Genomic DNA, 23,628 nt, shown 5'->3' with positions numbered 1-23,628 from the left:
CTTTTTTCTTTTCTATCCTCTGCCCTCAGTCCCAACCAAGGTTAAGGTCTGTCCCTCCCGTCTGAGTCTGGGAGGAGCCCTATTCCAGGAGCCTTCTGAGTAGAGCTCCTGAAATGAAACAGGACTCCCTTGCCAATCCTGATGGCCTCTCTTAGCATATCTTTGATGTATAATAATGTTGAAAGGTCTGTCTCTACCATGGATGAGAATGGGAGCAGATTAAAGGGACAGAGAAGTGTACCCTGACAAAGGTGGGAAGTGCCTAGCAGAGTAGGTATTCAATAGTGACACTGTCCTCCCTTAATGTTTAACTAATCTTTATCCTAACTCTTCAACCTACTAATTATGTGACCTGGGTCAAGTTGCTTAACCTCTCGTGCCTCAGTTTCCTCATCTGTAAAATAGGGATAATAATCCTTATTATCATCCCAGGTCATAGTGTTGTTATGGGAATTAAGTGAACTTATACATATAAAACTCTCAGAACGATGGCTGCAAATAATAAATAACATATACGTGTTTGCTGGTATTACTGTCATTTTTAACTATTTTGATTGCATTATTTGAAATAGGCTTTCATCCAGATTAATGCAATTTAAAATGTGAGGTTCAAACAATACAGTCTCCTCCTTCTCTCTCCTTATTCATTTACAGATTTCTGAAAGTTGTTTCATACTCTTCAAATTCCCATTTGTTAAGGTGTAGGGTGCCAGACTGGGAGCATACGGGTCTGAGGTCTCCAAGCTTGGCCACTGTGTGACCTGGGGCAAGGCACCTGGCCACCTGCTCCTCCCTTTTCTCCTCTCCTCTAAAAAGGGCAGCACTCTCAGACCACACAACCTGTGCAATGAATTCACCCTCCGGCCAGGAGAACAGCAGGGCCCCTTTGATATGGCATCCTTGTATTTCTCCTTCACCCTGGATTCCAGGCAAGGCTGAAGGCAGCCTGTTTTCAAACTGTTTAACTCCCAAGAGAGGAGGAAAGCCTGCCTTCAAACATAGCTTGCTGCCTTTCCCCAAGATAAACACTCCCCCAACCAAGACTCCCTGATTATCAAACATGTCAGCATATTCTAAGAATCCTGTATAAAATAAGCAAACCAGTCCTCCGGGAAGACCTGAGGGACTGCTTTGAACAAAGTGAATGAGCATTAATGCATAAATGGATACATCCTCATTAAGCTGCAGAGGCCCAGAATCACTGGGATGGTGACCTCTATGCAAAAGGTGCTGCACCTCTGTGGATGAGGGGTCACCAGGGAGCTTAATTCTCTACCCTCTGCAGAATAGTCACCCCCAACATCTTTATATTCTCATGATGATACCTGTAGAATCAAGATCTTTTTTTCTTTCTTTCCTTTAATCTCTCTTTCCAAAGTAGTCTTGAGTCCCTGCTATGCACTAGATACTCTGCTTACTGACAGTTACATAAAGAAAATTGAGACATGCTTCATGCTTTCAAAAAACTTATATGTCTATCGGAAAGACTAAAATATAAAGAATTCTATAATACATATAACTAACTCTGGTTCCTCTGTTAGCACGTTGATAGCACTTAGTACTTTCCCTTCACTTATCATAAGTCAGTAACTGTATTTGTGTTCTCTATTAATTAATATCCACCCTCCCTCACACTCCTCCTTCACAGTGTAAACTGTGATGCTTTGAGCTAACATATACTAGTACTTATTATATACAAGACACTGCTTTAAGTGCCTTACATATATCAACTTTTAATCTTCACAACTACTTCAAGATAAATGTACTAAATATTATTCTCATTTTACAAATGAGGAAACTAAGACACAGAGAAATTAAGAACTAAGTAATGTGCCTCAGGTCACGCAGCTGGTAAGAGTCAGAGCCAGGTCTTAAACCTAAGCAGTCTGACTCCAGACCTCTGCTCTCAATTACTAAGCTCTGTATTAAAGGGATGATACCACAGCTCTTTTTAAGGTAATAGATAAGTACGTGATACAGTCTAGACAGATTTCCTTGTCAAATTATTAAATTTTGATAATGCAGATAAATTTTATTTGTCTGGAAAATTCATTCATATGGAATCCCTAGTGTCAAATCCAAGTAAGTGAGGTATTGGGTTGTATACAAAAGAAGAGAAGGGAAACGGCAGTACTTAGATCAGACTAAGGAAAAGAACATGCACTGCAAAGCAAGTCTATTTGTAGAACTGAGAAATGTTGCTACCTAAAAGCAAAGAACTATATACACTGTCAGATTTCTGACTTGATCTAAATTTTTAATTATGGAATCGAAGAAAAATGGCCTACTAGTTCTTAAAGAAAGAACCCCATCCTAACTGCTGTAACAACCCAATCCATTCATCCATGGGCAGCAGGCATTTCTCTGATAGACTCTTATCATCTCATCAGTTAAAAGAGCAAAATGACTATCAAAAATAAAAGTTAGTTTACTTTATGCAACTATGTAATTTAAAGACTTACTAGATTTCAGGGATTCCCTGGTGGTGCAGTGGTTAAGAATCCACCTGCCTAATGCAGGGGACACGGGTTCGAGCCCTGGTTGGGAAGATCCCACATGCCGTGGAGCAACTAAGCCTGTGTGCCACAACTTCTGAAGCCCACGCACCTAGAGCCCATGGTCCGCAACAAGAGAAGCCACCGCAATGAGAAGCCCATGCATCGCAATGAAGAGTAGACCCTGCTTACCACAACTAGAGAAAGCCTGTGCGCAGCCATGAAGACCCAATGCAGCCAAAAATAAATAAATAAAATAAATAAATTTATGGAAAAAAAAGACTTACTAGATTTCAAAACTGTTTAATTGTTCTCTGCCTTTTGAAAATAAAACATGAAGACTTTCTATCTTGATGTGTTAAATTCCTGTTGGTAATTTAAAGCATGAGATCACACCAATTAGGTTTCGACCCCAGCTCTCTTACTAATTATCTACAGAGATTTGGACACGTAATGTAGTCTCTCTGGTCTCAGTGTACTTAGCTGCAAAATTAGGAGACTGAATTAGATGGTTTTTAAGACTCTTTCGCTCTCCTCTAACATTCTGAGATTTGGTGATATATTTTTATATCAGCCTGTTTATGTCTCTGTATAATGTTTTATTTCCATGCAATGATGTTAGAAAATACTTATGTTTGACACCAGTTCAAATTCTTTCCATGAACATTTACTATAATAAAAACACTAAATTCACTTACAAAATAAGTTTGGAGTTAGGGCCAGTGTTCAACAGAGTAAAGTGGTTCCCAGAGCATCAATAAATAGATGGGATAGGGACATCAGCTGTAGAGATTGCTGGTGTTTACAAATACCAGCGCTCTGTTTCCCTTCTGGGCACATGGCTGGACCACATCCTGCAGTTAGTTGAAACCATGTGTCTACACTTCTACCAAGGGAATGTGAACCTATGTGACACGAGCCACTTCTGGGCCTGAAACTTAAAAACCTCCTTCATACATTCCTCGTTCTTCTTCCCCATCCACTGGCTAAATAGACAGAATTTGGAAAGTGGAAAAGAGGAGCACAAACTCAAGACAAAAGTAGCCTATGCTCCAGAATGACCACATACAGCAGAACACTACTGGATTGTTACATGAAAGAAAAATGTTTATTGTGTCACACCACTGAATTTTGGGCAATAGCTTATCCTAACCAACACATCAACCTTTTAGATTTTTATCCAGGTGAAACTGGGTTATGATGAGCCTCTGGTTCAACCTCGAAGGGAGGCAACGTCACAGAATGGTTAGTCTGAGGACTGTTTCTGGTGAGGAAAGATGAATATTTTTGTTGGGCATCTTGAATCTTTCTCCCTTGTTTATCCTATGATACTACTGGGGGTTTTTTTGTTTTTGTTTTTCGGTAAGCAGGCCTCTCACTGTTGTGGCCTCTCCCATTGCGGGGCACAGGCTCCGGATGTGCAGGCTCAGCGGTCATGGTTCATGGGCCCAGCCGCTCCGCGGCACGTGGGATCTTCCCGGACCGGGGCACGAACCCGTGTCCCCTGCATCCGCAGGCGGACTCTCAACCACTGCACCACCAGGGAAGCCCAATACTACTGTTTAAATACCTTATCCTATCTTAAAGGTCACCCTAGTTTTGCCAGTGCTCCTACTGCACTTACAGCACGTCCCTACAAAACGCCACTTCTGCTGCTCACTATCCAAGTCGCTTCATTATCCAAATCTCCTCTCTAGTAAATGCAGATTAGCCGTTCTTCACTTATTTTTTATTTGTCATTTTCTATAGCATTAATTCTAAAACATTTTCAGTTTCTAATCTGTCACATTATTGACTAATCTTTCACCTCAGTCAAAACTGAAAGCTGTCGGACTTCCCTGGTGGTGCAGTGGTTGAGAGCCCGCCTGCCTATGCATGGGACACGGGTTCATGCCCCGGTCCGGGAGGATCCCACGTGCCGCGGAGCGGCTGGGCCCGTGAGCCATGGCCGCTGAGCCTGCGCGTCCGGAGCCCGTGCTCCGCAACGGGAGAGGCCACAACAGTGAGAGGCCCACGTGCCACAAAAAACAAAAAACAAAAAACTGAAAGCTGTTTAAGAAACCTGTTTGTGTACTTATCTGTTTCTCCTTGGCATTCCATGAGTTTTTGCTTCATGTATTTTGAAGGTCCATCATTAGGTGAATATCTGTTTAAGATTGTTATGTCCTCTTATTGGAATGACCCCTTTATCATTAGGAAGTGACATTCATATTCCTGGTAATATTCTTTGCTCTGAAATTTACTTTGCCTCCCTGTTCCATTGCCTGGAAACTCTCTAAAGGCAGTAAGCTGGGACAATGGCTGGGCTTGCCTTATTTGGTTCCCGTCTTTCAGGAATTACTGTCCTTTGTTGCTTGTTGCCCAGTGTCTTTTTTTTTCTTAATTTAATTTATTGATTTTTGGGCTGCGTTGGGTCTTCATTGCTGTGCGCAGACTTTCTCTAGTTGCGGCGAGCAGGGCCCACTCTTCGTTGCAGTGTGTGGGCTTCTCATTGAGGTGGCTTCTCTTCTTGCGGAACACGGGCTCTAGGTGCATGGGCTTCAGTAGCTGTGGCTCTCGGGCTCTAGGCACACAGCCTTCAGTAGTTGTGGCTCACGGGCCTAGTTACTCTGTGGCATGTGGAATCTTCCTGGACCAGGGCTTGAACCTGTTTCCCCTGCATTAGGCAGGTGAATTCTTAACCACTGTGCCACCAGGGAAGACCCACCCAGTGTCTTAAAAACTATTCCCTCTTCTCTTATATTTTAGCCAGTTTTGGGTTGTTTCAGCCAAGAGGGTAAATCTGGTCCCTGTTAACCCAATCTTGCCCTGAAGGGAAAGTCACTAATGCTTTTATTTTTATTTATTTTTTTAAATCAATATTTATTTATTTGTTTGTTTGTTTATTTTTGGCTGTGTTGGGTCTTCATTGCTACATGCAGGCTTTCCCTCATTGCGGCGAGCAGGGGCTACTCTTCATTGCAGTGCACGGGCTTCTCATCGTGGAGGCTTCTCTTGTTGCGGAGCATGGGCTTTAGGCGCACAGGCTTCAGTAGTTGTGGCATGCAGCCTTCAGTAGTTGCGGCATGTGGGCTTCAGTAGTTGTGGCTCATGGGTTCTAGAGCACAGGCTCAGTACCTGTGGCACACGGGCTTAGTTGCCCCACGGCATGTGGGATCGTCCCAGACCAGGGCTTGAGCCCATGTCCCCTGCATTGGCAGGCAGACTCTTAACCACTGTGCCACCAGGGAAGTCCCACACTAATGCTTTTATATATCAACTCATTTGATCCTCACAGAAGAACCCTATGAAGTGAATCTTATTATCCTTTTTTAGAGCTGAAAACAAAACCCAAAAATCCTGAGTCTCAGTGAGGTTACATAAATGGTCTAAAGTTACACGGTTACAAAAACCAATTAAAATATATGGAATAGGTCAAGATTTCGGTGATAGTTGCATATATTTTCTGAAACTAAAATTAGGCACATGCCATAAGATTTTCTTTTATTTGTGAATTTATTTACATGATGAATCTCACAAAGATTTATAAAATCAAAATTACATTTAAGTACATATGTAGTAATTTGTCGTACCTGACAATAGCTACAGTATATGAAATGAGGTCTATCTCAGAAAATCTGGGCTACGACTTTGAAGTATGAGATGAGAAGGATGATGAAATATTATAGCCAGTGGGACTGGACAAAGGATAAAAGTTAATAACACTATTTCAGGTAGGAATTGGACCTGCCATATTTAAAAAAATATCCTTCAAGCCAAGAATCCTGAAGCAAATGCCTTTAGTATTCATGGAAGAGTTTAAAAGAAATAACTGGAGTGTGTTTTCTTTCTTTTTTTTTAAGGGGTGGGGGACCTATTTTATTTATTTATTTATTTATTTTAAAATATATAATTTTTATTTTTCAGCTTCTTTCCATTACAGTGTATTACAAGATATTGAATATAGTTCCCTGTGCTGTACAGTAGGTCCTTGTTGTTTATTTGTTTTATTTTTTTAGTCCTAATCTTATTTTATTTTATTTATTTATTTATTTTATACAGCAGGTTGGAGTGTGCTTTTTAATTCTTGTTTTCTTTTGCCTGTTGGAATATAATGGAAGTAAATCATCAGGAGCGACTTGGGAGGGGCCACCCAAAACAAATGATCCAATTTATGTCACAAACATAGTCTTAGGGCTCAAATGCCTCAGTTTAGCAATGTTCTCCAGTGGGTTCAGTGGGAACAATGGGAAATCCTAGTTCAAAGATTCCTTCTTCTTGTAAAGTACCTATCATCATGTCTGGCACATCAGATGCCCTTTAGCAAACGTACATTCCATCCTTTCTCTCCAATTAGAATAGATCAGACCAAACACTCTCTGTCACAAAGGAAGCAGCAACTCAAGGACACCCAGGCAAGGCTGCACGAGGAGGCTTAATTTGTTTTTATATTGGAGATCCTTCCATTGACACTAATTAATCTCTCCCCCCAACTTGGAGGGCTAGCAAACATCTTTTAAAATAGCTGCAATAACTCACTCCCTCTTGCGAGAGCACCGGAATCACAACTAACTGCTGACCAATCATCGAAAGGAAGACACTGGAACTCACAAAAAAGATGCCCACATCCAAAGACAAAGGAGAAACCACAATGAGACGGTAGGAGGGGCACAATCACAATAAAATCAAACCCCATAACTGCTGGGTGGGTGACTCAGAGACTGGAGAACACTTACACCACAGAAGTCCACCCACTGCAGTGAAGGTTCTGAGCCCCACGTCAGGTTTCCCAACCTGGGGGTCCGGCAACGAGAGGAAGAATTCCTGGAGAATCAGACTTTGAAGGCTAGTAGGATTTGATTACAGGACTTCGACAGGACTGGGGGAAACGGAGACTCCACTCCTGGAGGGCACACACAAAGTAGTGTGCTCATCAGAACCCAAGGGAAGGAGTGGTGACGCCATAGGAGACTGAACCACCTACCTGCTAGTGTTGGAGGGTCTCCTGCAGAGGTGGTGGGTGGGTGTGGCTCACCGTGAGGACAAGGACACTGACAGCAGAAGTTCTGGGAAGTAGTCCTTAGCTGAGCCCTCCCAGATTCCGCCATTTGCCCCACCAAAGAGCCCAGGTAGGCTCCAGTGTTAAGTTGCCTCAGGCCAAACAACCAACAGGGAGGGAACCCAGCTCCACCCATCAGCAGACAAGAGGATTAAAGTTTTGCTGAGCTCTGCCCACAAGAGCAACACTCAGCTCTGCCCACCACCAGTCCCTCCCATCAGGAAACTTGCACAAGCCTCTTAGATAGCCTCATCCACCAGAGGGCAGACAGCAGAAGCAAGAACTACAATCCTGCAGCCTGTGGAACAAAAACCATATTCACAGAAAAATAGACAAGATGAAAGGGCAGAGGGCTATGCACCAGATGAAGGAACAAGATAAAACCCCAGAAAAACAATTAAATGAAGTGGAGATAGGCAACCTTCCAGAAAAATAATTCAGAATAATGAGAGTGAAGATGACCTAGGACCTCAGAAAAAGAATGGAGGCAAAGATCCAGAAGATGAAAGAAATGTTTAACAAAGAGCTAGAAGAATTAAAGAACAAACACTTAGAAGAATTAAAGAGCAAACAAACAGAGATGAACAATACAATAACTGAAATGAAAAACACACTAGAAGGAATCAATAGCAGAATAACTGAGGCAGAAAACCAGATAGGTGACCTGGAAGACAGAATGGTGAAATTCACTGCCGTGGAACACAATAAAGAAAAAAGAATGAAAAAAAATGAAGACAGCTTAAGACACCTCTGGGACAACATTAAATACAACAACATTCGCATTATAAGGGCCCCAGAAGGAGAAGAGAGAGAGAAAGGACCCGAGAAAATATTTGAAGAGATCATAGTCAAAAACTTCCCTAACATGGGAAAGGAAATACCCACCCAAGTCCAGGAAGTGCAGAGAGTCCCAGGCAGGACAAACCCAAGGAGAAACATGCCGAGATACATAGTAATCAAACTGACAAAAATTAAAGACAAAAAAAATAATTGAAAGCAACAAGGGAAAAATGACAAATAACATACAAGGAAACTCCCATAAGGTTAACAGCTGATTTCTCAGCAGAAACTCTACAAGCTAGAAGGGAGTGGCATGACATATTTAAAGTGATGAAAGGGAAGAACGTACAACCAAGATTACAATACCCACAAGGATCTCATTCAGTTCAACAGAGAAATCAAAAGCTTTACAGGGCTTCCCTGGTGGCGCAGTGGTTGAGAGTCCGCCTGCCGATGCAGGGGACACAGGTTCATGCCCCGGTCCGGGAAGATCCCACATGGCATGGAGCAGCTGGGCCCGTGAGACATGGCTGCTGAGCCTACGCGTCCGAAACCTGTTCTCCGCAACGGCAGAGGCCACAGCAGTTAGAGGCCCACGTACCGCAAAAAAAAAAAAAAAGCTTTACAGACAAGCAAAAGCTAAAAGAATTCAGCACCATCAAACCAGCTCTACCACAAATGCTAAAGGGACTGCTCTAAGTGGGAAACACAAGAGATGGAAAGGACCTACAAAAGCAAACCCATTACAATTAAGAAAATGGTAATAGGAACATACATATTGATAATTACCTTAAACGTGAATGGATTAAATGCTCCAACCAAAAGACACAGGCTCGCTGAATGGATATAAAAACAAGACCCATATGTATGCTGTCTCCAAGAGACCCACTTCAGACCTAGGGACACATACAGACTGAGTTTGAGGGGATGGAGAAAGATATTCCACGCCAATGGAAATCAAAAGAAAGCTGGAATAGCAATACTCATATCAGATAAAATAGACTTTAAAATAAAGAATGTTATGAGAGACAAGGAAGGACACTACGTAATGATCAAGGGACCAATCCAAGAAGAAGATATAACAATTATAAATATATATGCACCCAACATAGGAGCACCTCAATACATAAGGCAACTGCTAACACCTCTAAAAGAGGAAATCGACAGTAACACAATAATAGTGGGGGACTTTAACACCTCACTTACACCAACGGACAGATCATTGAAAGAGAAAATTAATAAGCCAACACAAGCTTTAAATCACACAATAGACCAGAGAGATTTAATTGATACTTATAGGACATTCCATCCAGAGACAGCAGATTACACTTTCTTCTCAAGTGCGCACGGAACATTCTCCAGGATAGATCACATCTTGGGTCACAAATCAACCTCAGTAAATTTAAGAAAATTGAAATCATATCAAGCATCTTTCCTGACCACAACGCTATGAGATTAGAAATCAGTTACAGGTAAAAAAATGTAAAAAACACAAACACATGGAGGCTAAACACTACGTTACTAAATAACAAGAGATCACTGAAGATTTCAAAAAGGAAATCAAAAAAATACCTAGAGACAAATGACAATGAAAACACCATGATCCAAAACTTCTGGGATGCAGGAAAATAAGTTCTAAGAGGGAAGTTTATAGCTATACAAGTCTACCTCAAGAAACAAGAAAAATCTCAAATAAACAATCTAATGTTACACCTAAAGGAACTAGAGAAAGAAGAACAAACAAAACCCAAAGTTAGCAGAAGGAAAGAAATCATAAAGATCAGAGCAGAAATAAATGAGATAGATACAAAGAAAACAATAGCAAAGGTCAATAAAACTAAAAGCTGTTTCTTTGAGAAGATAAACAAAATTGATAAACCATTCGCCAGACTCATCAAGAAAAAGAGGGAGAGGACTCAAATCAACAAAATTAGAATTGAAAAAGGAGAAGTTACAACAGCACGGCAGCAATACAAAGCATCCTAAGAGATGCAACTCTATGCCAATAAAATGGACAACCTGGAAGAAATGTACATGTTCTTAGAAAGGTATAACTTTCCAAGACTGAACCAGGAAGAAACAGAAAATATGAAGACCAATCACAAGTAATGAAAGTGAAACTGTGATTAAAAATCTTCCAACAAACAAAAGTCCAGGACCGGATGGCTTCACAGGTGAATTCTATCAAACATTTAGAGAAGAGCTAACACCCATCCTTCTCAAACTCTTCCAAAAACTTGCAGAGGAAGGTACACTCCCAAACTCATTCTATGAGGCCATCATCATCCTGATACTAAAACCAGATAAAGATACTACAAAAAAAGAAAATTACAGACCAATATCACTGATGAATATAATGCAAAAATCCTCAACAAAATACCAGCAATAGAATCCAACAACACATTAAAAGGATCATACACCATGATCAAGTGGGATTTATCCCAGGGATGCAAGGATTCTTCAATATACACAAATCAATCAATGTGATACACCATATTAACAAACTGAAGAATAAAACCATATGATCATCTCAATAGATGCAGAAAAAGCTTTTGACAAAATTCAACACCCATTTATGATAAAAACTCCCCAGAAAGTGGGCATACAGGGAACCTACCTCAACATAATAAAGGCCATATACAACAAACCCACAGCAAACATCATTCTCAATGGTGAAAAACAGAAAGCACTTCCTCTAAGATCAGGAACAAGACAAGGATGTCCACTCTCACCACTATTATTCAACATAGTTTTGGAAGTTCTAGCCACGGCAACCAGAGAAGGAAAAGAAATAAAAGGAATACAAACTGGAAAAGAAGAAGTAAAACTGTCACTGTTTGAAGATGATATGATACTATACATAGAGAATCCTAAAGATGCCACCAGAAAACTACTAGAGCTAATCAATGAATTAGGTAAAGTTGCAGGGTACAAAATTAATGCACAGAAATCTCTTGCATTCTTATACATTAATGATGAAAAATCTGAAAGAGAAATTAAGGAAACACTCTCATTTGCCATTGCAATATAAAGAATAAAATACCTAGGTATAAACCTACCTAGGGAGACAGAAGACCTGTATGCAGAAAACTATAAGACACTGATGAAAGAAATTAAAGATGATACCAACAGATGGAGAGATATACCATGCTCTTGGATTGGAAGAATCCGTATTGTGAAAATGACTATAGTACCCAAAGCAATCTACAGATTCAATGCAATCCCTCTCAAATTACCAATGGCAATTTTACAGAACTAGCACAAAAACCCTAAAAATTTGTATGGAGACACCAAAGGCCCTGAATAGCGAAAGCAGTCTTGAGGGAAAAAAACACAGCTGGAGGAATCAGACTCCCTGACTTCAGGCTATACTACAATAGGAAACTACAAACAGGACGAAAAGACAACCCTCAGAATGGGAGAAAATATTTGCAAATGAATCAACGGACAAAGGATTAATCTCCAAAATATATAAACAGCTCATGCTGCTCAATATTCAAAAAACAAACAACCCAATCCAAAAATAGGCAGAAGACCTAAATAGACATTTCTCCAAAGAAGATATACAGATGGCCAAGAAGCACATGAAAAGCTGCTCAACATCACTAATTATTAGAGAAATGCAAATCAAAACTACAATGTAGTATCACCTCACACCAGTTAGAATGGGCATCATCAGAAAATCTACAAACAACAAATGATGGAGAGGGTTTAGAGAAAAGAGAACCCTCTTGCACTGTTGGTGGGAAAGTAAATTGATACAGCCACTGTGGAGAACAGCATGGAGATTCCTTAAAAAACTAAAAATAGAATTATCATATGACCCAGCAATCCCACTACTGGGCATATAACTAGAGCAAACCATAATTTAAAAAGACACATGTACCCCAGTGTTCATTGCAGCACTATTTACAATAGCCAGGTCATGGAAGCAACCTAAATACCCATCGACAGACGAATGAATAAAGAAGATGTGGTGCATATATATAATGGAATATTGATGAATTGGGAGATTGGGTTTGACATATATATACTAATATGTATAAAATAGATAACTAACAAGAACCTACTGTATAAAAAAATAAATAAAATAAAATTCAAAAATTCAAAATAAAATAGCAGCAATATAACACTCCCTAAATGGGATTTTAACTAATGTATAATAATTAGTCTTATCATAACAGCATCTCTTTACCACATTCAGAAGAGAACCCTGCCTGTCTGCCATAAGTGGTATTATTAGAGGGAAGAGAGTGTTTTTCCTGTCCATTCATGCTCCAGATGCCATTTAGCCACGTTCTGTGGGGACAATGGTCCTCGCCTTTCATAGAGTACAGATAGAAATGCAGAACTACAGCATTCAGAGATTCTGCTGTCTGCCACAGAATTCTAGTCAGCGCCATTTCTTTGAAAATGCATAATATTTCTGAGCAGAATGAAAACTTTCTTTCAAAAGAAAACTGCTTTCTGAGTCTACTGTAGCCTAGAAAGAGAGGTCAGATACAGAGAGCTGCCACAGCAGACCTGGCCTTTAGATAAAATGCCTTTTTCATTTGTTGAATGCAAAGAGAATTTTTGCATGAACCAAAACTTACTTAGTTGCACAAAAATCTAATTGGAGAGCTCACGTTGCCCTTGAACACAATAGCAGGAAAGCATCTGCTTAGACCCAGACCCTCTGCAACTTGCTGAAGTAGAAAAACCATGGGCTTTTGCACCATATAGACCTGTGTTCAAATTTTAGCCTGCCGTGTAGGAGCATAGCCTCAAAGCCAATGCTATCCAATAGAACTTTCTTCCATCACAGAAATTTTCTGTATCTGTGCTGCCAAATAGAATAGCCACTAGCTACATCTAGGTATTGAGCACTCGAAATGTGGCTAGGGAAACTGGGAAATTGAATTTTTACATATTCTTAAAATTTTAATTCATTTAAATTAAAACAGTCACATGGTTAGTGGCTACTCTATTGGACAGCACATCTCTAATATAAGAACAATTTTTTGCATCTTGCACCTCCTACCATTATGACAGAGTTACACCTCCCAGCACTAAGTTGGCCTCTTTGGGTTTTGGACGCAGCACACACTGCACTCAGGAACATTGCTTTGTCTCATTTATCAGGTGAACTATAAGACTGCCAATTTCACATAGAACCCAGAGCGAGAGAGGGGTTTGCAGCAAGTTGAGGCTGGGAACCCGCCTGCCCACTCAGCTACAAACTAAAAGTAACAGTGGCAGATGAGAATGCTGGGTGGAGGACCAAGCAAGTTCCAATAGGAGAGTTGTTACATCGTCTCCTAGAGCTTGAGAGTAAGGCCATGGCTTTTACAGCAGAGAACAACTTTCTGTTTGAAAATCAACAGCTGGCATTCTATTGGACCCTAGGAGGGACTGAGTACTGCTATCAAGCACTATGTGACCAGAGCTGCCCAGTATATCCTGGATATAGTTTAATTCACTGTGTCATAAATTCAAGCAGGTGCAACACAATCCATTATTCTACATAACGGATTGTGTTGCAATCCATTAATGTACAGAAACGGTACATTAGAGTTTGGGCTTAAGTGATTCGAGAAGGCACAAGTACATTGCATTAACAGCTCAGACTTCCACATCATCTGTCCCTATTGTATCAATACCTCTTCTAAAACCCAAACCTATAGCTCATGGGGAATACCCTACAACCAACTGTCAGAAGAGGAATGAACTTGGGCTTAGTTCACAGATGGGTTGGCACAATATGTTGGTGCTAACTGAAAATGGACAACCGCCATTATAATTCCACTCAGGGGTATTTCTAGTGAACAATGGTGAAGAGAAATCCTCCCAGTGGGCAGATCTGCTGGCAGTACACTTGGCCATCCAGTGCTAATGGAGAGAGATGTAGCTTGAGGTACTCAGGCTCCTGGTTAATGGTTACATGACTTGGCTAGTTGTTGAGAGGCCTAGAACAAATAACACTGGAAGGTTTAAAACAAGTAGTTCTGGGGAATAGGTATGTAAGCGAATCTATAAAAGTAGGCACAAAGTGTGCAGATCCTTGTGTCTCACAATAATGCTCATCAGGAAGCATTCCCTGCAGAGGAAGCTTTCAATAGTTAAGGGAACAGAATGACTCAATACACGTTATTTTTCTCCTTTCCTTAGCAACCTAAAGCCTCATGAACTGGGCCAATCAACAGAATGGCCATATGAAGAAATAAAGATACTAAATGGGTCTAACAGCATGTACTTCCTCTAATCAAGACTGATACAGCTACTGCCATGGTGAATATCCATCCAGTTTCCTAGGAGAAGAGACCAAATCTGAGCCATCACTATGGCACCATCCCTTGAGGCAACCTCAATTTCAGCAGTAGGTCAATTACAGTGGGCCACTTCTACTATGAAAAGGGCAGTGATTTTTGTCTCACTGGAATAGAAATCTACTGACAATGTTAGTTTTCCTTTCCTTGCACTTCCCTCAGCACCACCATCCAACCAGCTCACAGAATGCCTGATCGATCACGCTCCACACAACATTTCCTTGGAGCAAGATCCCTATTCATGCCAAAGGAAGAGCTACAATGGATGTACAACCACAGGAACCACCGGTCTTCAATGTACACCCCTCACCAAGAGCATCTGTCTAGAAGAACACTGGAAAGCCGTGTTGAAGGTTAAGCTAAGGATTAATTGCTGTCCTCTAGGATGCAGGGTAAGTACTGATAAATGGTAGATACACCGTGATGCTTTATCCTAAATAGCAAAAATAAATGCGTCTGGGAAGCACAGGGTCAAAATAGAACTGGGTTCTTTCACCATAATTTCTAAAACTCACAGAATTTGCATTTTCTGATCTTAGGTTCTACAAGATTAGAGATTGTGTTTCCTGGGGATCAGATAGGTAGAGTGGAATGGGAGCGTGCATCTATCAAATGACACAGAAAAATTCCTACTTAACTTGAAGGTATGACCTACCTGTTCATTTTGAGCTCCTTATACCAAGAAACATCAGGCAAAAAAAGGTATTAATGTCTTGTCAGGGGTAATTGATCCCTGTTATCATAAGAAGAAATCCAGAATTGCTGCTATACAATAGGGATAAAAAGGGATGTGTCAGCAACCCAGGAATTCACTGAGGTATCTCTTGGCCGTTTTATACCTGGCAAGTGATCAATTGTAGCAACCACAGCCTGACAAAAGGCAAGGCCACTATGGATACATACCCTCAGAAATGAGGTCACTCCAGCAGGAAAGCAACTGAAGGGGAGGAAATTCCAGAATAGCTGGTGAAGAAGGGAGATTATATTTATTATACCCTTGGAATCAGTTGAAGCTGAGAGCATGTTGTTTCCACCAAGAGAAAAGAAAGAAAAAGAAAAGAGAGGGGGGTCTCTTATTTCAGAATGGTAGCCAGATATAATGAGAGCACATGAGTTGAGGTGACCAGTGCAAGGGGGTGAATTGTATCATATACCACTTATGGTTGCTTCAGATTCTCTTGATCTCAGCTGTTTCTGTCATTGCCACACTTGTTCCAGAACCAACAGTCACTGTATGGACACAGTCTGGCTGGACACTAACTCATTTCATGTGGCCACAACCTAACAGCATTTGCCACATGTCTATTCAAAGCACATCTTGCCTCTTGTTTCAGATGATGCTGAGGAATAAGATGACATGGGACCACGTATGCTCAGCTCAGAAGTATCAAAGAATTAATATCCTAGGGAGCAAGCATTTGACTAATGAGAAATGGGAGCTAATGGATAAATTCTCCTTCTTTCTTTTCTTGGAAGGACTGACTTGAGAAGTAATTGTTTTTATAGTCTCTTAGAAGAACGTCCCATGAATCAGGTAACACTGTCACTTGATACCACATATGGCCAGCTTGATAATGCGCCTTTTTATTGGCTCTTCCCCCACTTTCCCTACCATGTTCTCCTTGTTCCTCAGATCTGCTGCCCAGGATTAGGAGAACCCAGGTCAAGAGAGAGTGGAATTACTGAGATTTTCTTGAAAAAAATAAAATCCCAGGTTTATAAAAACTGCGGGCTATGTTTAAACATCTTATGAAGAGTAGAGTTAATAGGCATATTTTCACCACTTCAGGAGGTCAGCCTAACTCTTGCTTCCTGGTTGGCTGTCAATTTCAACTCATCCATCCTTTAGAACTGACCCAAGTCCTTCAGACAGCAGCACCAGAAGACATAGAGAGATACCCAGAAGAGGAGAGGGCCATAAAGAAAAGGGAATTAATATTAACTAAGCACTGTACCACATATACTCCATATATTATCTCAGCCAATCAGCCAAGGTAGGTAACATTATTTATTATCTCTATGTAAAATAGAGAGGAAGGAATGTGAGTTCAGGCCAATACTACCCAATTAACAAATGGCTGGGATCAAACTCAATTTTTTTCACTAATGTAATTTCTCCATATTAGATTCCTTTATTGAGAACCAGAGTTACATTTAGACATTAGTGTTTTGTGACCTCATTGGACCTAGAGAAAAGGAAGTTGGTATTTAGGGAGCAAAAAACCCCCAAACCCCACAAACCATCCTAGCAAAAGTAGAAGTTAAATACAGTTATACGTAAAAGAGAAAAATAAAAGAGAACAGAGAAAGTCAGAATCTTGGACGTCATTTGTCCAGACCAAAGTTTTACAAATATGTGATGCAGAACACATATGTATCAAAAAATTTGGATGTGTTATGAACCCATGTCCCCTGCATCAGCAGGCGGACTCTCAACCATTGCGCCACCAGGGAAGCCCCGTGTGTTACTAATTTTTGATCAATGTTCCAATATGTTTTGGCTATCACTAAAGATACTCTATTTGACAATGCCTGCCAGATTAAACATTGCATTACAGTGGGTTGTGCAACATGGTGTAGGGCAGAGCAAAACTTGCTATGAACCGGGAAGGATTGTATCACAGATTCAAGCAGGTGACAAAGAAAGAAGTGTTTAATGGAACACTTGAGAACATTGTCTTCTGTGTGTATAAGAAAGAGTAGTCATGATAGTTGATATTTCTATCAAACATCAACAGTGGTGCTGTGAGATCAAGGGAATGCTGAAAAAAATACTAAAATCTGATGCAACATTATTTTTTGTAGTTCAGACTGATCAGTAATGACTGCTGACTTGTTTACTATTGTCAGATGAGTCTTTTAATCTTTCAAATTGAGCTGCTAAAAATACCTTGAATGTGGAAAGTGTGAGAACTGTTGTTCTAAGAAACCTATTTACCTGACCAGACTTGCCACCCCACGTAAGCTGAGAAACAAATGGGAAATTGCTGGTTTAATTGCTGGCTAAAGCAATTTATTGTGTTAAAAAAGCACTTTTCCTTACTAGTACAACTGAAATGAAAATAGTGATAGTGATGTAGATATAGACTAGTGATATAGAGACCCACGTTCATGGAGCTTTCTATCAGAATCAGCAGCATCTCTTTGAGCCAAGTGACCCATCTGGACCCAAATGACCCAGAAACCATGAAGGGGAGAACACCTCACTCACTGAGAATGTATTTAGGAAGTAGAAGAGCTAAAAGTCAAATTCCCTGAGCCTTGGGCAGTGATCACAACATGCATTAGAAAGGACCAGAAAGAGCTGAAAAAGAAGAAAGCCAGGATTTTGCTTTGGCCTGCCTCTTTTCCCTCCGTGTGTTGGCATATGAAGGAAGCCTGCAAAGTGGAGAGAATTTCTTCAGTAAATGGCAGACCCCGCATCTGCTGAAGAACGGAGGTGAAGGTAGCCCCCCCCCGCCCCGCAAAGCTCCAGAGTGGCTTTGAATGGTCAGCCAGAGACTGAGGAGGCCATTACTGGCCCTGCAGACCGGCTATTGCTCTTTCAGGAGAATCAGTGGCCATTTTCTTTGCAAGATTGAAGGACAAGGAAACAAATTTCACTTGCTAAGATCCCTTCTTTCCCATTTTATCAAGATTTGACGGCAACTCAATATGCAACACTGGCTTCCACGTTTGGCTCCTGATGCTGTCCCGAGAATAACAACCAACATTTGAAGGTGGGCCCATGGCGAAAAGGACAGGAATGTAAGGGCCATAGGCCCTGGATGAAAACCATAACTCCACCACTTCCTGTTTAAGAAGTGAACTCTCTGAGCTGCAGATTGATCCCAGTTAAATGGGAAAATGATACCTGCCTTATAAGAGTGTTATGAGAATGATTTTGTGTATAGGGTCCAGCTCTTAAATGGTACTAAATAAATGTTAATTCCCTTGTCCTGACTGCAGTTAAATTCAATGTCTCCTTTAATCCTCAAAACTCTACAAGGAATGCAGTCAGGTACCACCCACATGTAAAAGGCAAGGAGAAACTGAATCTCATAATGTGCCTAAAAGTTGATGGCCGATAAATGACAGAATTAAGAGTTATCTCCACGTCTTTTAAAAATTCCTAACATCTCTGCTCCTTTGCTCTAAGTCACAGGGTTTGATTCATTTATTCATTCATTCAACATTTGTTCAAGTGCCTAACACCCATGCCAGACTTAGAAATCAAGGATTGAAAAAACCAACAAATCTCTTTCCTTATAGAACTTACATTCTAGTGAATGGAGACAGATAACAATTAAATATGTACAAAGGTGACAATGCTAGAAGAAAAAACAGTGAAGTAGAGCAGGGGTCCCCAACCCCTGGGGAACTGGGTCACACAGCAGGAGGTGAGCAGCGGGCGAGCGAGCAAAGCTTCATCTGTATTTACAGCCACTCCCCATCGCTAGCATTACCACCTGAGCTCCGCCTCCTGTCAGATCAGCAGCGGCATTAGATTCTCATAGGAGCGCAAACCCTACTGTGAACTGCGCATGCGAGGGATCTAGGTTATGCGCTCCTTATGAGAATCTAATGCCTGATGACCTGAGGTGGAGCTGAGGCAGTGATGCTAGCTCTGGGGAGCGTCTGCAAATACAGATTACCATTAGCAGAGAGGTTTGACTGCACAGAGACCATAATAAACCAATTGCTTGCAGACGCATATCAAAACCCCATCAGTGAGCGGCAAGTGAAAACCAGCTCAGGGCTCCCACTGATTCTGCATTATGGTGAGCTGTGTAATTATTTCATTATTTATTACAATGTAATAATAATAGAAATAAAGTGCATAATAAACGTAATGCACTTGAATCATCCCGAAACCATCCCCGCCCCCGCCAGTCCATGGAAAAATTGTCTTCCACGAAACCGGTCCCTTGTGCCAAAAAAGTTTGGGCACCACTGAAGTAGAGGACTGTAGGGCTGAGTGTGTGTGCACTAATTAAGGAAGCTGGTTGGGAAGGTGGTCTGATAAGCTGACCCTGGAGTAGACCTGAAGGAGTGAGAAGTGAGCCATGTGGATATCTGAGGGAAGAGTGTTTCAGGCAGAGGGAATCACCAAGTACAAAGGTCCCAAGGTAGGAGCATGCTGCTTTTGTCAAAGGAATATCAGAGATATTGTGGCTGGATGGAGTGAGGTTGCGGGGGGTGGGTTGGTGGGTAGTGGTGGGATATGAAATGAAAGAAGCACGGGGGAGGTAGGTTTATTTAGGGCTTCCTAGGTGATGGTTAGCTCTTCGAATTTTACTCTAAGATGGGAAGCCAGTGAATGTGTTGAACAGAGAGGTAATATGATCTTAAGTTTTTACAGAGATCACTCTGCTGGGGGGCAAGGGGAAAGCATGAGACGATTCACTAATTCAGGAGAGAGATGAGGGTGGCTTGCTTAGGATGGTAGTGGTACAGATGATGAGGGGTGGTCAGGTTCTGTATATATTTTAAAATAGGTTCAAAAGAAGTTGTTTATGAATGAATTTGAGTGTGAGAGACAGAGGGAGAGATGTCAAAGATAGCATCAAGATTTTGTTGTTATTTTTTAAACACCATAGAAAATCACCAGTGATTGCTAAAGTTTCAGCTCTTATAAGTAACCCTGAATTAGTCATTTTACCCCTCTAGCTTTAGTCTCTTTATTAGCAAATGTCTTTTGATTGGTCCAGAGGCAGCATCCCTTCCCTCCAACACCCCTTCCCTCCAGCATCTTTTCATGCCAATAAATTTACTTTGAGGGTGGTGTTTCCTCTTCTCATTTCTAAGAGTTCCTCTTCCTCTTCATGCATCATTCTATTTCCCTCAGGTTTTCTTCTTCCTCACTTCCCTTTTCCCATTCAATCTGCCTCTTCCTGAGTCATGGAGAACTGAGGATACATCGACACAATTTGGAAGAGAAGCATTCCCCTTCCCGGGGATTATGCTGGCCATGCATTCTCAATCCATCAAAGGCTAAATTTTTAGCATCTACAGTGGATTACGTATCCTGGGAAGATAGCCCATGTCCTCAGGAATCAGTTGCTTCACCTTGCATTAATATCTTGATTCATGTAGATCCCTTCAGAAGAAAGTAAGGGAAACAGAGTACTGCAGAGATGAATCTTAAATCTGATAAGTCTGTGTCTAAAAGCTTCATTTTCCAGTTTTGTCATTTACCTCCCTCAAACCTATTCCCAGCACTCCTAAAGTATAAACACTTGACTGATTTGAAAGCTAGATAAACAGAAATTCTACTGGACAACGAGAAATTCTTCATATCTCCTCAGCACTGAATGGCTCATATCCTTTGGACAGCACTATGAGAAGGAAGGGCAGGACAGAAACTATTTCCCCATTTCACTGGTGAGAAAATTGAAATTCAAATAACTATTATTGTCCAAGGAAACAACTGCTAAATGCAGGATCTACACTAACATCACTAGAATGTGGGTCTTCTGATTTCTAAACATAATGCTATTTCATAATAATAGCTTCTATTTATTGAGCTCTGTATACCTAGTGTTCAGTGAATAGTTTTTATAAATTAGCTTATTCGATGTTTACAAATGCCTATGAAATGCATGTATTGACCTATTTTACAAATGAGGAAACTAATACTCAGAAAGCTTTAAAAAGTCAATTATACCTCAATAAAGCTGAAATTTTAAAAAATAATGAAATTTCTATATTTACTTTTTTAAAAAAAAAAGGTTAAATAAATTGTCCATCTGACACTCATAAGAGATTTAGCCAAGATCAACCTTGCCCCCATGGGCGGTGTTGTTTATCATATAAAGAAACTTAGTGGTTACAAATGGATTTCAATACCGTTGGCTACTTCATTCCTACAACACTTGCCTCTCCTAGGTTTCTTTTTTTCCTACGGTCATCACTTACAATCTTCCTCCTACCTCAAGGTCGTGGCTTTTTGGTTTCCTCGCTAATTCATTTTCCTCTACAATCTTTTTTTTTTTTTTTTTTGTGGTACACGGGCCTCTCACTGCTGTGGCCTCTCCCGTTGTGGAGCACAGGCTCCGGACGCGCAGGCTCAGCGGCCATGGCTCATGGGCCTAGCCGCTCCACGGCATGCGGGATCCCCCCGGACCGGGGCGCGAACCTGCGTCCCCTGCATTGGCAGGCGGACTCTCAACCACTGCACCACCAGGGAAACCCCTCTACAATCATCTTAATTTTGGATTCCCAAAGGCAAATCTTGGGCTCTTTCTTCTTCCTCTCTTTATATGATTTTATCCATCTCCTTAGATTCAAATACAAATGAACTTCCGGAGACTCTCAAACTTCTATCTCCAGCTTAGCAGTCTCCTCTAAGCTCTAGACTTGCTTCCATATCCAGCTGACATTTTGGCATATCTCCTTGCCTGTCTTGTTGACATCCCACACTTAACATTTCCAAAATGGAACATGTGATTCCCTCTTTACCCAGCTCCTAAGCTGATCATATTGAAGTCTTCCCTTTGAAAGGGAAGAAAATGACAGAACCACCCAAATAGTTGCTAAAGCCGGAAACCATGGTTCTTCCCTTTCCTCACTCTTCACAATCTATCAGCAAGTCCTACTGGCTCTGCTTTCCAAATATATCCTGAAACTCTACTTCCCTCTGTTTTAAGCCACCCTCCATTTTTATCTATGCCACCTCATAGGTGGCCCACTGCACCCACTCTTGCCCCTCTCACATCTGCCCTCTCTACAGTAACTTTTTTGGAAAATGTAAACCAGCTCATGTCATTCCCCTATTTCAAAGCCCTCAGTGACTTCCCATAGACTTAAGAAATCTTCAAACATCTAAAGGCTTATGTGATGTGGTTTCTGCCTTTCTCTCCCCGTCTTTCCTTCCTTATACACCAGTCATGCTGGTTTTCTAGTAGTTCTTAAAATTTTTCCAGCTTCGTCCCACCTCGGTACTCTTGCTGTTGCCTCTGTCTGAAAAGCTTCTCTCTTGACCCTTCACTTGGCTGGCTTTTTGGTCTCATCTTAAACATTGTCTCCTATGAGAAGCCTTCTCTAACTACTGCCGTTAGTCTCTGTCACAGCACCATGCTTAACTTACTTCATCACACTTATCACAACCTGTAATTATTTATTTGTATATTTATTTGTCTAACTCTACTTGAGGGCAGAGTTTTGTCTGTCTTGTCATTGTCACAATACAGTGTCTGTACATAGGTGTTCCCAGTACACAAAGCTTGGGAGATACTTACGAAATGAATGAAAGAATGAATGGATGAAACTCACTTTTAGTTATGCAGACTCCCATTTTCATAATCATATGATGTCTTGGTTATGTTTATCCTCTGTGTTCTGTGCTCTGTGCTCTAAAAACTCAAGGAGGCATCCCAGTGATGAAGTAACATAGAAATGAGCTATGGTCAGGACCTAACTTCTATGAAATAAGAACAAAGAGGACAGGGCTTCCCTGGTGGCGCAGTGCTTAAGAATCCGCCTGCCAGTGCAGGGGACATGGGTTCAAGCCCTTGTCCGGGAAGATCCCACATGCCGTGGAGCAACTAAACCCATGCGCCACAACTACTGAGCCTGTTCTCTACACCCTGTGAGCCACAACTACTGAGCCTGTGAGCCACAACTACTGAACCTTGTATGCCTAGAGCCTGTGCTCTGCAACAAGAGAAGCCACCACAATGAGAAGGCCGCACCCCGCAATGAAGTGTAGCCCCCGCTCGCCGCAACTAGAGAAAGCCTGTGTGCAGCAACCAAGACCCAACACAGTCAAAAATAAATAAATAAAATAAATAAGTTTATTTAAAAAAAACTTATAAAATTATTTAAAAAAAAAAAGAACAAAGAGGACAAACTATATTGACCCAAAAGAATCCAGGCCGTTAAGCCAGGTGCCAGAATTTTTTGGCTTTTTCATTTCCTTAGGTACATAACAGACTTGAATTTCTGAGAAGTCATCCAAAGTATGACCATGTGTTACAAAACCCATTTCACTTAGCCCTTAAGTACATGTCATGCTCTATTTCAATAT

Source organism: Neophocaena asiaeorientalis, unplaced genomic scaffold, assembly GCF_003031525.2.
Source record: "Neophocaena asiaeorientalis asiaeorientalis breed wild unplaced genomic scaffold, Neophocaena_asiaeorientalis_V1.1 scaffold15, whole genome shotgun sequence".
Lineage (NCBI taxonomy): Eukaryota > Metazoa > Chordata > Mammalia > Artiodactyla > Phocoenidae > Neophocaena > Neophocaena asiaeorientalis.
Note: the sequence above shows the minus strand (reverse complement) of the source record.